This window comes from Mugil cephalus, chromosome 4 (genome assembly GCF_022458985.1).
Source record: "Mugil cephalus isolate CIBA_MC_2020 chromosome 4, CIBA_Mcephalus_1.1, whole genome shotgun sequence".
Lineage (NCBI taxonomy): Eukaryota > Metazoa > Chordata > Actinopteri > Mugiliformes > Mugilidae > Mugil > Mugil cephalus.
In genome coordinates, this window is record NC_061773.1 from 29,164,596 (window position 1) to 29,181,080 (window position 16,485).

General features: G+C 42.4%; 1 protein-coding gene across 1 annotated transcript in view; it reads right to left on the reverse strand.

Annotated features, from left to right (window-relative positions):
- LOC125006460 (nuclear factor 7, ovary-like) overlaps positions 1 to 16,485 on the reverse strand; it is a 1,183,669-nt gene that overhangs the window by 253,169 nt on the left and 914,015 nt on the right. The window lies entirely within an intron of this gene.

The window sequence follows — 16,485 nt, forward strand, 5'->3', positions numbered from 1 at the left end:
TCATCACAGAAACTATCGGGCCCTATCTAACAGTTTTTCTCCATTGGTTTGGCTCATTTTCTTGAAACAGAAATTACATTCTTAAAACAACACGGACAGACCTCCAAACCACTTGGCAATTGTTCACAACAGAGTTGTATTTCTCACTGATTTCATCACATTTCAAATATCTTAGTACATCTTTGCAAATGATTAAGTTCAGTTTCCTAGTGAACAGATCCTGTTGATCTAAACTGATTGGTTGATTCTCAGTCTAATGGTTGTTTTCTCCAGAACATGTCAGCATCTTTTCATTGACTATTAGGACCAAGAAATACTATGACACATTACTGTTGCGATGACTTTTATGTTGGGCCCTTTGTTGATCTATATCTCTATACTATATCTTAGAGAACCTGTTTGGATTATCTGGTGCTAATATGGTGTTAAATGCACTAGAATACAGGAAATGGCATCTACTTAATTTAATTTTTTTCCAGGGGAAGACCCCCAGACCCCCTATGGATTTATTTCCTTCATACATCTATGTCGCTGTGTGTTCTTCACAGTCCAATGGTGTAATCCACACAGTTCTCGTGGATGCTGCTCCTAACAGCAAACTGACCTGAGTAGTCTGTCTAGTTCGTGTGTTTTAAGGCTATATAATGTGCCGATTGTATGACATAAAACGTGTCTAAAGTGCCCTCCACAGTGGTGAGGACGTGCTATATGTGCCCTTTTTTTTCTTTCCACCCCTGCCCTTCAAAAAGTCTGTGCACGCCACTGAAACTGACAGAGGATATACAGTGACGATGCATCAGAATATGTGACTCCAACTACAGAGGATTGTTCCATTTATTCAACATTAATCTGTCTCTGTTCTTAGTGGCTGAGCTTCCACTGGACCCTGGAGTAGTATTGGAGTAATAATCAGAATAAAACCTCAGACTGATGGATGAGGTGTAGAGGTTCTGGTGGTAACCATGGTAACATTCACTAATCTTCTCCTAATACATCAACATCAAGTTTAGTTTTTTAGAGTTTCCAGGAGGGACAGAAACATGGAGGAAGAAAACCGAAGATGAACCAAAACTGGAATCCATGTGGACAGAGATAATTCAGACGTGGAGACATCTTGGTCGTCTCCTAAGACTCTAGATATTCAGGACTGGAGAAGGACATGGTGGAGGACATGGAGGAGAACATGAAGAAAGACATGGAGGAACTTATCCTGCTCATCCTCCTGCTCCTTCTTCTCCTCAATAACTTCCAGTGTCTTCATTTCATTAATCATCAGATATGTTTGTTTCTCTGATCTGATCTCTTATAGAGGCTTCTAGGGTTCAGGTCTAATCTGAGTATGAGTCTCTAAAATAAATCAGAACTTAACATGTGAGAGTCTTCCCATCTGGTTCCTAAATCTGGATCATGTCTCCAAGTTTGCAACCATGTGTTCCTGGTTCTGGTCCAGTGGTAGGTAGAGATCCATCAGAGACAGCAGCTGGTATAATAGTTGATGGTTCTAAGCCTGACTCTCATTGTAAGTCATCATTGGGTGTGAATTAGAGGGAAAAATGAGCATCACTTCATAAACTGTCAAGGTTAAAGGAAAAGAAAGAGGTGTGAGTACAGTCCACCTACCATAAAGTTTAAAACATCTGAAGAAAGAGAGAAATTACAACGAACCACAGGAAAGATTTTAATACCCTACTACTACAAAGGCTCTTTATTGTGTAATTGTTCTTTATTGCGCCTGCATTCACTTCATTTACTTGTGCAGAATTTTAGTGATGGCAGTGAAAAGTTGAGCAGCGACTTGAAGTGAAAGTAGCAAATCTGACTTTGAGTTTCATCATTTAACACACAGTGGACTTTTCTGTAGCTTGGTCCTAAATCTGGATCATGTCTCCAAGTCTCCTTCCATGTGTTCCTGGTTCTGGTCCAGTGGTAGGTAGAGATCCATCAGAGACAACAGCTGATTCAATATTCTACTGACCACATGGTGGCGCTGCTGCTGATTGACACACACACAGATCTGATCTCCAGTGGTGGCTGGGGACGTTTTAATGGAGATACATTTTAATTAAGAGCAGGTGTGAACACAGGTAGACATGTTTTAGGTGTTAGGTGTAAAATACACGTTGATGAACTAAAAGCTGCAGTTCCCGTATTGTCCACTAGATGCTCCAGTGAGTCCGTATCCACAGACCTCCATGCAAATGAAACTAATGTCTCATTTGTTCATGATGAATGTTTCTGGAACTCACCCATTTAAATCAGATCAAGGGCTGAAGTTCTGCAGAATTAAGGGGCGTGTCGTCTTTGATTGACAGGATCAATGGAGGCGGGGCTTTTCAGCAGCTCTACAGGCTGTAAAGGTTTAACATGCGGAGCGGAGCTGCTCTCATTAAGATCCATGTGATGTGACTGCTGATGGTTGGGTTGGGTCTGAGGAGCAGCAAGATCTACATCTACAACTACTCTCCTCACTATTCCTGTACGCCTCAAACACTCAGGCTGCAGCCGCGTCTGATTAGATCTCGTCTGGAGGAGGTTTCCATCAGATCCTCTCAGCCCCCCATGCCGCGCTGCCTCACTTTTATTTCTTCTCATGTAGCTGCTTTTTAAAATGGCCGAGTTATGAAGCCGCGGCTCGTGCTGCAGAATTACAAAGCAGGCTGGTGATTGATTATGCGTCTGCCCTGGAAAGCTCAGCGAAGAAGGCTGCTAAACCAGTTTTACCACATGCTGAGCCGAGCCACATCACTTCTGACCGTCTAACCCTCATTGATATGCATTTAAATTGGCTGCCGTCTCCACAAGAGGCTTCTCGAGGAGAGTGAGAGAGAAAGGAAGCAAGGGGGGCCAGGCTTTTCAGAAGAAGGATGCATGTGTCTGTTCTGCTTCCTCAAATTAAGTCTTTTATTGCCTGTTTTTCATCTTTCTGCAGAGAGGAGAGGTCCTGTAACACCAGCAGATAAAGCTGGAGAGAGGTTCCAGAAAACTAACTCTGAGCTCTGAGCTTAAACACCAAGGTTAGGGCGTTTGTTGACGGCACTATATTGGTGGGAAACAGCGCTGATTTCAGAGTCAGAGTTTACTGAACTTTAAATGGAACAAAATGACCAGAACAAGGAAAAACTCAACAGGTTAAACATCCCAGACTCTTATCTTGTTCCAGGTTTGCTTTTTATTTTTAGCATTAGAACAGTCAGGGACAAAGTTCCTGCCCTGTAGTATCCAGATATTTAGAACATCCTCATTAACTTGACTTGACTAAACTTTAATCCAGATTTTCCTTCTCATTAAGTAGTTTTAGTTCTGAATAAGTAACATCCCTCTGTAATCCATCATTAACATCATCCTAACTCCTTCATCCTTTATGAACAGAAATCGGTTGGACATCGTGTTAATCTGTTCCTTGGATCTCACTGCTCCGTCTTCTCGTTTTGCTGCAGTAATCTGCCGTCTTGTGGGATCTTTGGGAATCCTAGAAAACGATTTCCACTTTGCTTGCCCCCGACTATTCTGGCTTCAGTTGCCACAGTTGTCAACCGAGTAGTCATTAGAGAAGCACACTGTCCTGCCAATATGGCAGCGTTGTGATTCACGGCGCAGAGTGGAGCTCTATACTTTATTTCTTATTTCATTATTTATCTTTGACAGTCCACTCTTTACTCTTGTTATTTTTCCAACCATTTGTATGCTGTTGCAAATTGCAGCTTCACCATTACAGGACAAGTAAAGGTTTTCTTCTTCTAATTCTAAAGACTAGTGAGTGACTATAACACCGGACGTTCTCTGTGGAGCTTCTCGTTCATTCAAAAGAATTTAAAGGATATTGACAAAACTAAAACCAATGATTAAATAAGTCAAGCAGAACATCTCTTGGTAGCCCCCCCTCTGTCTCTGGAGCCTTTTCTGTATCGTTGCAGTACTAGGCAGCGTGTCTTGCCACAGCTCGTCATAAGGTGAATCACCTCTGCTGTTTCCTGCAGAGCTCAACAGGGTCTGCAGTCTTAAATCAATGGAGTGAGCTTGAAGCATGTGAGGGGGCAGCTTTGATCGTTGAGGCCGCCCCCCCACCATCACTAGCAGCAGCAGCAGAGCAGCAGGTATCTGAAGGTGAACCGTGATCAGTGTCTTTATGAAGTAAGTCACTGAAAGACTGGTGGACATCTGACCATTTTGTTTCCTTTAATAATAAATGTGGAATTCTCTTTCTTTGCGTGAGCTCTCAGATTCAGACTCTTTATTGCTCCGTGACTCCTCCTCCATCCTGACGCTCAGCGTGGCATCTTCATCTTCGTCTGACTCCTCCTAACTCCCAGTGGATTCAACAAAGAAGCGGAGCAGGAGTGGAGCTGAAGCTGAAGACAGCTAGCTACCTGTGAGGACACCTACCTGTCATTCAAAGAGGCCACGCCCATTCATTCAATCTGTGAACTAGTTAGTATCAGGATGGAAACATGTTGATTTAATATGGAGGTATAAGGAGACTGACTCACTGGTGGAGCCTCTAGTGGACAATAGTGGAACGTCAACATGTTGATGGAGCCTTTTTTCATATATATTCAATGTTTAAATGTAAAAAAAAACATGAAACAGGAGTTCCTGTGTTCACACCTGTTCTTAATTAAAATGCGTCTCCATTAATTCGTCCCCAGCCAGAACTGGAGATCTGGTCTCAGTCTGTGTGTGAATTAACAGCAGCGCCACCATGTGGTCAGTAGAATATTGTATCAGCTGCTGCCTCTGATGGATCTCTACCTACCACTGGACCAGAACCAGGAACACATGGTGGAGACATGATCCAGTCGTATGTTAAGTTCTAATTTATTTCCTGAGTTGATTCTTGATCGCATGTGCTTCATGTTTAGTTAGATTAGCAGCTCCAAGTGCAGTGACTCACTAAAAGGCTGGTCACTAGCGAACAAACGTCACTTATTCAGATGTTCATTTCTACCAGTGTTGAATGAATGGGTTCAGCTCCTCCTCTGGTCAGTAGCTGGTCTTTAATGGGACCAGGACTCATTGTGGGTTCACACTAACCAAAGGAATCAGGTCACATGTGACCCAGACCAGCTCCACATGGGGACTGACACCAGATCAGTGTTCACACCTGGACACTAGAGACCAGATCAAGATGGATATTAATTGAGGTCTGGTTTCTGTTTCTCCAATTACAGTTAAGTATCAGGTCATTACCAGACTCTAGTCGTGTGACCTTCAGGTGATAAAAACCTAAAGTCTCCAGCAGACATTTAAAGCTGAACATCTACGAACACAACAAGCCCAGTCGTCCTGGTTTCAGCGTATTCTTGCAGCGTGTTCCTCTTCTGGTTGTACACAGTTTAATTAAATCTCCTAGGTCCTGTTTGACTGTCAAGGATCTCGGTTAATCTCTATCTACTCACTGAACCTGAATCTCCCAGGACTGCGCTGTAACACGTGTTGCACTGAGCTCGTGAAGCCGACTGATTCTCCGTTAAAGGGCAGAAACACTTTTGGGACTCACAAATCACACCAAGCTCAATTGCTGGAGTGCCACGCTGACTGCTGCGCTCAGCCACCCACCGCAGCCCCTTAACTAGAGACCGAGCTCATTTTACAACAACCAGGCAGTCAATTATGAGCTCTATTTGCTACAAATCCCGGTGGAAAGGAAAAGACAACACACAGTCAATCAAGTGAATGATCCCCTCCCCAAAGCTGCGAGCAGACACACATTAGGAAGCTCAAGGGGGGAGGATGGAGGCACTTATCTCGCTAATGGATCCCAGTCAGCAAACCAGGATCCCTGCTGACTGTGACACAGAGGAGCGAGGCACAGATTAAGAGGAATACCCAGAAAGAGAGAACCTGCTGCAGGAATCTTCTACCAGGGTAAAGTAAATCCATCCATCGGATCATTTGGATTGAAACACAGGGATCAATAGCAGTCGAGAGACACTTTCCCCAAAACTTACAAGTGTCTTGTTTGCGAGGAGCAAAGGCAGGACATGATTACAGGGTCCTCTCAGCTCACAAAGACTCCAGCAGGAAACATGACTGAAGACGGTGGTCAGGTGGTTTGATTCATTTTTATTTGGTTTTAGATTCTAAAATAAAAAACGAAAGAGCTCGGACATGACTCTGGAACAACATTCTGATGTCATTTTAGACTTTCTGACACAAGGGATCTGATCACCTGAATTTCTCTCTCAGTATTTGTCTTGTGAATGTGGAAAAGAACCAGGTTGATTTAGACCTGGACCAGTGTTGTTTCTGGTTTTAAAAGCACTCTTAAGGGGACCAGTATGAATCAGCTCTCCTTTGTGGTTTCCACATCGAGGCGTCTCCATCGAACACTGACATGCAGCAGTGCTCTTACAGATGTGGACCCTCTTGTTCAATTCAAACACATCAGTTCTTCAACCATCTCTTCCTTGTGACTACCACACTGTCACTCAAAGTTGCTCTAGAGTTGGGAACTAGTATGGATTGTGAGTCTGTCAGGTGACAGATGAATAATTGTCAGTGCACTTCTCCAAAACCAAATCCTTAAACCAAACCTGAAACACTAGAAAGTTCACCCAGTAAAACCAGTTCCATTTTTACACACAAAAATTCAAAATCATCATACAATATGTTCTTACTAATTTACTTTCCTCTCATGTGAGTGGTTTAAGATGCAGCCCAGGCCCAAGGGCCCAGGGGCCCGAGGAGTCAGAGGCCCCGGTTTTAACCTACAGGAAAACTGAAAACCAACAAAATGAGAAGAAATAAATCAGATGGAGTCAGTCGGTCGGAGATAGATAGAGATAGAAGTATGAGACAAATAGAAAGAAAACATTTACATTCACAGTAGAATGTGTGTGTGTGTGTGTGTGTGTGTGTGTGTGTGTGTGTGTGTGTGTGTGTGTGTGTGTGTGTGTGTGTGTGTGTGTGTCTGTGTGTCTGTGTGTGTGTGTGTGTACAGCTGTCTTTCTGAGGACCTGTTTGAGTTTAAGGAAAGTGAGGACAATCTGGCCAGTCTTCACTTCTTTACATGAATGTTTGAAGGTTAAGACTCAGTTCCAGGGTAAAGTTTACTACTAGGTCATGGTTATGGTTAGGGTAGGGGTTGGGCTAAGGGAACGCATGTCAACAGGCGTCCCCACTAAGATACAAACGTGTGTGTGTGGATAATGTGAAAATAATGGCTGCATCTGTGGACGCAGGTGTTGCTTTCTAGTGGTGAGGGTTGAGTGCTGAGCTCCAGTTAGAGCAGAAAGCGCTGCGTCATGATTCCTCCCGTTTTCTGCTCTGAGATGAAAAATGAATCTCCACTTTCGTTGTGCAGGTTAGAATCCATGGACGGCGTCACACACTGAGGAATACCCAATGTTTTACTCCGTCATGTTTGTTTAGCTGTGCCCACACATCATCATCATTTATCCTCCTCATCATCCTCATTCTAAATGCACCTGCCTGTCAAATGCATTTTATTCACAAAATGCTGCAGCAGTTTTCAGACTGATCCTGGAGCCAGAGGATATTTCCAGCAGCTGTGACGCTTCGGCCCTGCTGAGATAAACGGGCTGTAACTGGGCTAATGAGCGTGACAAAAAGTCCACTGGTGATTGTCAGCCTTTGTTCAGCCTATTGGTGACAAAGAGAGAGCAATTAGCATCGCTCTGACAGCCCATCAGAGCTTCTCAAATTGGATTGTCTGTCATTAAGTGTCAGTGACGTCGACGCTGCTCATTCGGCTCAGGCCGAGGCTCAGGATACCTCCACAATATACTGCACATGTCCGATTTTACTCTCACTCGCTGACAGCGTTTGAAGAGATTCATCCCTGAACATTTCGCAGTAGATGCTCAGACAGAGAGACCAGCCCGTGAGCCTGTGCTGGAATCTGGGAGTAGAGGTGAAGAACAGCAGCTCCACCTAGTGGCTCCCAAAGCCTCTAAAATGTTAATGTCCATTTTTATGGTTTCACAGACAAAAGAAAGATCTGAGAATTAAACCCAGCACTGCTGGTATTTAGTATGAACCGTGCATCTTGGATTTGACAGAATAACGACTTTAGCAGGTTTACTTGTCAGACAGGCTGAAGAAACATTAGAGGAGCTGTGCAGACATGAAGTAATAATAACACAAATAAATACTGAGACGACATATTAACATGTGAACTGAATGTAGCAGGAGACAGAGAAAAAAATGGTGAATGAACGAAGCTGGAATCCAGCAACGTTGGAGAAATGGAGACATCTTGGTCGTCTTCTTCTACTCTGGACATTCAGGACTGGAGAGGAAGATTACATCTTCTCTTCCTCTTCCCCCTCCTCCTTCTAGTAATCATTCTTCTCCCTTCTTTGCTTTTCCCCTCTTCTTCCTTCTTCTTCGTTCTTCTCTCTGCTTGATTCTTCAGTTTAGCAACAGAGACAAAGAGTAAGATTTCTTCTTCTTCCTCATCCCTCCATGAAACATGGGGGCTCTAATGTCCTGGTTTGGGCTGCATCTGCTCATCATTGATGGACCAATGAACTTTGAATTCTACCAGTGAACTCTAAAAGAAAATGTCAGGACATGAGTCCATGAGCTGAATGTGAAGAGAAACTGGGTCATGGGAGCCCAAGAACACCAGTGGTTCTCCAGAAGAACCAGATGAATGTTTAGGAACAAGTCAAAGTCCTGACGTTCATCCAGTAGAAATGTTGTAGCATCAGCTGATGAGAGGAAACCACCAACATCTCACAACTCAGCTGTTTCTGATCTGAATGGAATCAGATTAGACCCTGATCAGCTGTTACCAGGAACATATTATAAACAAGTAGTCAAGTATAATATGTGTTTGATCGGGTTCTCTTTCTCTACATTCAGTGTGTTTTCAGTCATTCTTGTGTAGAAGTGGCTCTAAGCTCTGTCTACAGTGTGTTGTGTCTCTGGGAGCGGGTTGTGTTTTTTTAGTCCAGTTCCCAGAGGGAGCCGATGTGACACCTTCTTGTTTTTGCTGCTGTTTATTTCTTCCTGCTTGTGTGTCTGTGTGTGGTTGGATGAAGTGCGTGTTGTGTGTGAGTCACAGTTTTCCTTGTTTGTCCTCCTCCTCCTCCTCCTCCTCCTCCTCCTTCCAGGAACAGGGATGTGCAGCAGGCTGGTGTTTAATGAGGTTGTCGGCCCCATCGATCAGACCCAGCTTCACTCCCTGTGAAGATATATCTGTCGAATTATCTCCCAGCAACACTTACAGCCGGCAGCTACAGTAACACACGTGTAAGCATGTGAAATGAAAACATCAATCCTCCTCACCAGCAGAAAATAAATAAACCCTGCAGCTTTCCTGTCATCTCCACCTTCTGGTTCTTCTCTGAATGATGGTGTTCGGCTGTAAACGCTGAAGAAATGTGGCCTCGCTGCAAAACTCTGAATGCACCTGGATGTTCAGCCACAGCAGCTCTGAGAGCCTCAGGTTCACGGCCACTGGAGGTGGACTTTACATTCATCATCGCTGCAGGATCAGCTGAAGCTCAAAGGAACTCAAAACAGAAAGACACAAAACATTGCTACAGTTCTTCATAGAATACACATCAGCAGACACTGTCACACTCCTTCCCCACACCACAGCAGCTCTGGTATATGAAGGCTCACAGGTGGCAGCACAATGAATGAGTGTGTTCATTTCAGATAACGCTCATAATGTGACATAATGGAACATTTTATTTGATTATAAATCCGCAATAATACACATGTTATCACCTAATGTTGTGTCAGATGTTAAAAAATTACAAGTTTTGAACTTTCTTGTTGGCCCAGTTCATGTTATTTATGTTTTTAGTCATGTTCATGACAAAGGTTACAATAGAGACTGTGAGGAAAAGTTAGAAACAGGACTTCATGTCATCCACCCTGGATGTGACACATCACGTCTGGCCTGGGGTCGTCCTCCTCTCAGGTGGAGATGACGTCCAGGACAAATTCCTATTTTTAGACTGAAAGATGACGACAGCTTCAGCCAGGAATTCTTCCTCATAAGTGGATTTGTCCTCTGTTTGTTAGTGCTGATACTGAAGAGTTGTGTAGTTGTGTTCATATTCTAATTGCGGTTGCCATGTATGTTAGAGTTAGGGTTAAATGGTTTCAAAACAGTGACCTTGGTAATCATTGAGATAAAATACTCTGTGATAAATAGTACAATATGTTTCATCTGATAACTTGTTGTGGTCAAAATAATATCTATATAACGTATTCATAACTTGTAGCTGGTAAAAACATCTAGTATGACATGTTGTGGATTTATAAGCAAATATAATGTCCCTGGTCATATTTGACTGTTAGCTGAAACAAACACAATAGGAACCTGAGCGTTTCATTCGAATGAAGGAATGAGATTCTTTCTCAGACATGAAAAAGTGTTGAGTCAATATTGATTTACACTCTAGTTCCTCTCTGCTGCCACCTCGATGAGACACCTGTTCTGAGGAGAGGAAACAAGGACACAGAGACGAGCTTCCAGGAAAATAAACTCCAGGCTGGATGAGTCACAATCCAGGACGTAAACTGAAGGTTCAAAACAGTAATGAGGCATTAACAGAGAAATATGGTCGAGCCAAAACTGAGTCAAAGTCCAGAGGCTTAATTATCCTCATCGGCCACACCTGGGATGGTGTGAATAAAAGGCCCTGATAAAGACACCTGAGGGAGACGCAACTCTCCAGCTCCCTGAGCTCTCCGGGCCTCGTATTGGTCATTTAAAGAAATAAAAGCTCTCTTTTTTGTAACTCTAATGTTGTTGTTGTTGTAGTCTCAGTTAAAGATGATTCACAGACCAAGGGTTGGACATAAAAACACTGGGAGCTAATAAGAGACCGGTGAAAGTACTGATCCACCACGTATGAGGTTAGCTAACATGGCACATGACTCTGAATGAAAGTGAAACCTTGACTCTCCAGTTGTTTTTTGCCTCCTTCCATATTTACACTGTTCACACTATTCCCTGAATGAATCACGGCCTCGCTCCTCCTCATTCAGCTTCTTCTGGGTTTCCTCGCTTCATCTCATTTCTACAAACGACCCCGTTTAGTTTAGTGTGAATTAATGTGAATCAACGAGCGAGTCGCTGGCACCTAAACAGCTGCAGCCGCTCGTCACTTTGAGGAAATAAAGGAGATGCAAATAGTCTCATCAGCACTGACAGGGCCACAGAGAGCTGAATAATTACATACAAACACCTGCTAATCACAACAGCTTCTTATTCACAGTTTCAGCTGCTACAAGCTCCGTGTATGCGGTCGATAATGTGCAGCGCTCTTCCTGCAGGATTAAAGGGTGAAGCTGACGCAGGATGTTTGGAGGGAATGTCACTCAGTCTCAGGTGACTTTAGCTGAACTTGAACCATCTCAGGACACAACGAGAGTTTTCAGTTCAGTTCATTTTTGTCTGTCTTTTGGGCTGATTTTAGTTTTTGCTGAGTGGCGCTTGTGGAATTTATGGAAATGCTCTGGAGCATGAGCCTGTTCCTTAGCTTTATTACTTCCTCCTGAGCAGGTAAATCCAGGTGTTTTGATCTGATCTGTATGCATTAGTTGTTTTATCTGACAAATGAAAAGAGGCTGACCCTAACCCTAACCCCAACCCTAACTCTAACCCTAATCCTAACCAGCTCATGCTCGTAGTCTCTGCCAAAACCAGTGTTTTAAAGTTTAAACAATCTAGTAAATGCACAACAGCACTAAAACTGAGGAAGAATAAAAGCTCACACATGTGAATCAGAAATGTGTTTTATTGCAAAGAAATTACGTTTATCTCTCAGAAGGCATTATTCCAACATCGGAGTCCAGCATTTCCATGAATGGTAATCTTCTCAGTGGGTCACAGAGACCTCTTTGAATCCTCGAGAGGATTTTACAACCCACAAAGAGGCTTAAAGGGGTTTTGCATCCTTCTGAGTTTTCTACAATTTTGGATACAATGACTCAAAACAGAGAAGTCGCTGATACACATGAAGCTAGCACTTCTCTGATATGTAATGATGATTTTTTTTTTTCCTGGATAGGCCCAAGTGTTACAGAAATACATTAATAAGGAATGACAGAGTCTCATCTTTACTTGCAACAAGGACTCGATAATGCACCACAGCAAGTATAGAATAACATTACATTGCATTTACTCTTACATTCAGTAGGACCTGGTCTAGATACAGACACATAGAGACAGCCTTAGTAGAGAGATGCCCTGTTGGTGTCAACAATCAGCTAAATTTGGCATATTTACAAGGTCTAATATTTTAAAGCAAAGAAACTACACTCCATGTGGAGTCAACGTATCCGTTTACAGACATCTTCATGTGGATTATCTCCACATCTACTGTCCTCTCATACAGCAACACATCGGCTCACTCTAAAAAGACACAAGGATACTTGAAATTAAAAGGAGCTGAGTTGATCATTGGATAAAAGAAAACATTCACAATTCACCAGGTTAATTAAAACCTTGAATGTACGGCATGATGAGCCAGTGATGACAAAAATAGCTCAGCACAGACGGGGCAGATACAGAGTATGAAATATTAAAGGCTGAGGCAAATAACAGGAAACAACCCGGGCATAGTTTCTAAACACTGAAATGTGAAATATATTTAAACCTTGTGAGCTACTTCTGATTTGGGCCTAAAGTTCTCTCTGGACGTTATAGGACGTGAGGCAGAAAATAAAATAAATACTGGAGCACAAAATGAGGCTAAAAGAAATGTCATATTAATAATAGCTGGAACAGTTTCTGAGTCACACACTGAGACTGTTTAGTGATTAATAAAATATACTGCTGAATGTTTGGAGCCCTGGTTTCATTTATTTCTTACTGCCTACATTACTCATCTTTACAGAGCGTGTCAGAAACTCCAGTGAAATCTAACCTGGAAACATTTCTGTGAAAGTTTTTAAATTGAGTTTTTCCTCATTATGAGTTTATTGTTCATTCAAATTGGCTTGTACATTTATCTGGCTGTGATTAGCATAAAAATAAATAAAATCCAAAAACCTCAACAAATAAGAATAAACAGCCTCTGGTAAAGTGAATGAATCAGTTGTGATGTAAATCAAACATGCCTTCCAAACCAAAATCAAACAGGAAAATAGCTGCTGTCTACACAATCCCTCCTTATTCTTAGACAGTGTTGGTCTGAGTTTCTTAAAATGGAGACGTCCCATTAATGGAGGGGTCAGTCAACACTTCTCAGACCAGCTCTTGGTGGTGGTAACCATGGTAACCTTTACTCATCATCTCGTAACAAATAAATGAACATCAGTTTGAGGAATTTCCAGAAGGGATAGAAACATGGAGGTAGAAAACCCAAATGAATCAAAGCTAGAATCAATGAGGACAGAGACGACGGATGTCTACACACATCCAAAACTCTAGACTTTCAGGACTGGAGGACAACATGGAGAAGGAGACACTACTACTTAAAAGTGAATAGTTATTTTGTTGTTTATCTCCTAATCTCACACTGGTCAGATCTTCAGACAGGATCAGTGTTGGATTAGCAGTGTTTGTAGGTATAAAATCCTTCAAATCTCCTCCGAGCTGCACATAAATTGAAAACTTTTCTAGACTTTGACCCAAACACACTCTGAATACAAGACATGTGACAACTTGATTGGAGCTTATTAAACTGAATTTAAATGACTCTAAGAGAACAAGGAAAAATATCCGTTGACCTGACGAGACAATCTAAATTCCAGAACCATAGTCTCTGCTCATCACCTGCTAACAGCTTCACCGCTGTGGAGCACAGCGTGGGCAGCATCTTGTTTTGGGTCTCCAGTGTTGTGCCCTGTCTAGGGGTGTCTAGGACACAACGTGATTAGGCCCCTGTCTTTCCCTTGTCCCAAGTAGCCACCAAGCCACAAAAGGTTACAATTTAAATATGTGTTATTTCCAAAGTGAAACATCGAGGTGGACCAAGGCCAAAATAACAAACAAAACAATCCTACCTTGAAATGAATCCAAACAGATGACAAAACACTTACCCCCCTAACTAAATAAACAGCACCAAAGACGATAACAAAACTGACAGTCTACCCCTACTACACAATGAGAGCTGAGTCCCTCTGATCGAGGCTTGAGGACAGTGTGAGGTTCGTGTCAGCCCCACTTCATCGGGGTCAGTTCCTCTCAGGGTGCGGTTGTTTGTGAATGCAGTCCAAAGCCGGTGGTTAACTCCATCTAAGACTAAAGAGCCAGGACCAGACTGATAGACAACAAGTAACTTAAGGGAAAGTTGAGAACAAGTTTGAAGAGAGAGTTCAAAGAGACATTAACCCGTTAAGATGTCAACAAGTGGCGTCTGTGCAGTCTGCCCGGGGAATTCAACTCAGTGGTTTATGGACAGAGACGTGGTGCAGGAGGATCCCCTCAGAACTTCCCTTGACTTCAGGAGTGTTCATCTTTGTAACTCTTCAGTTCTGTTCAGTTGAATGCAAACAGTCTCAAGATGTTTTACAAAATCCAGTCTGAAACCCTAGAGCAGCCTGAAGATCATGGTCGATGGAAAACCTCATATCAATGGACCCATCAACCTCAGCCCTGCTGGGGACAGACAGGAGCAGTAATTAAGAAAACATTAGATAAGAAATCAGTGGACAGGAGCTCAGTGCATCATCCCCCAGCAGCCTAGGGCTATAGCAGCATAACTAAGGGATTATTCAGTCCAGTTCTAGCTCCAATTCTAGGAACCACAAGGAGGCCTGAACTTAGCGATCGTAGTGATCTGTTGTGACAATTTGGTACTATGAGGTCTTTCAGATATGATTGAGGTAGGCCGTTAAGGGCCTTGTATGTAAGGAAGAGGATTTTAAATTCTATTCTAGATTTTAACTTGAGTTTAAACTAAAATATGACTGTAAGGCTGGGAGTTTAGCTTGCTTGGCTTTGCTGAGAAGGATCCTCTTTGATTTGTCCTTGATATGTCAACATGTTTGGATAGTTCGTCATTACCTGGTGTTTCCTCTTCCAGGGATCCTGACTACTGTCCTACTACCCACAGATCATTGAACTGTTATGATCTGAACATATTCTAGTCAGTGTAGCATGTAGTATTTAGTCTGAGTATTGATAAGCTTCATAAAATCTGTAGTTCAATGGGAAGAGAAAACAACAGCAAATCTGTACATGTTTATCTTCTTCCTCAGGCTTCATTTGCAGACTCCTTTTCAACTTGGGTTATGGGTAACTGCTGTACACTTCTTTTATTACATATTCTATCCAGCTGTATAACAGCTCATCTTCAGTTCAGAAATTAAGTTATGTGCAATAATGTAAAATAACAGAGGGAATTCAACACACGCAGAACAGGAGGTGGAAAAGGGACACCAAGACACCAGCTGAAATTTATCAGTGATCATAAAGCCATCCTGCCCCTTGTCAGTGCAAACGAATATCAGGTTCTGGTTCAGGTTCAGTCCAAACTGATGTCCTATAAAAAGGTGTGTCATCACCAAGATGTCACACAAGGAACATTCTCATGATGGACAAAAGCAAAGAACTCTCTCAAGACCTTTGCAAACTTATTGTTGCAAAACATTTTGATGACATTGGTTACAGAAGGATTTCTAAACTTCTGAACATTCCAGTGAGCATTGTTGGGTCCATAATCCGGAAGTGGCAAGAACATAATTCAACCATAAACCGGCCACAACCAGGTGCTCCTCACCATGATTCTGACAGAGGAGTGAAAAGAATTATGAGAAGAGTCCAAGAGCCAAGGACCACTAGTGGAGAGCTTCAGAAAGACCTGGAATTAGCAGGTACAACTGTTTCAAAGAAAACAATAAGCAGTACACAGAAATGGCCATGGCCTGTATGCACATTCACCACGCAAGACTCCATTTCTGACAAAAGAGCACGTTGAAGCTCTTTTAAAGTTTGCTGGACAACATTTGGACAAGCCTGTAAAATATTAGGAGAACATAGTCTGGTCAGTTGAGAGCAAAATTGCACTCTTTGGATGCCATAACACACACCATGTTAGGAGGACAAAATCCACTGCACATCACCCCAAAAACACAGACAGTGAAGTTTTAATGTGGGAACATTATGGTGTGGGGCTGTTTTTCTGCATATGGTACTGGAAAATATAACTAAAACTGAAGACAAAATGTAGACATTCTTAAGAAAAATCTGCTGCCATCTACTAGAATGATGAAGAAGAAATGAGGATGGACATTTCAGCAAGACATGGAGCCAAGGAAACTCTAAACTGGCTTCAGAGAAAGAAAATAACCAGCTAGAATGGCCCAGCCAATCACCTGACTGGAATCCAACTGGAAATCTATGGAAAGAACTAAAAATCAGAGTCCCTCGGAACCTTAAAGATTTAAAGATTGTGTAGAAGAATGGGCCAAAATCACATCTGAGCAATGCATGCGACTAGTTTCTCCAACAGGAGGCATCTTGAAGCTTCATTACCAACAAAGTCTTTTGTACAAAGTATTAAATAAATATCAGTAAGCGACTTAATTCCGGAACTTATTTGTTTTGGT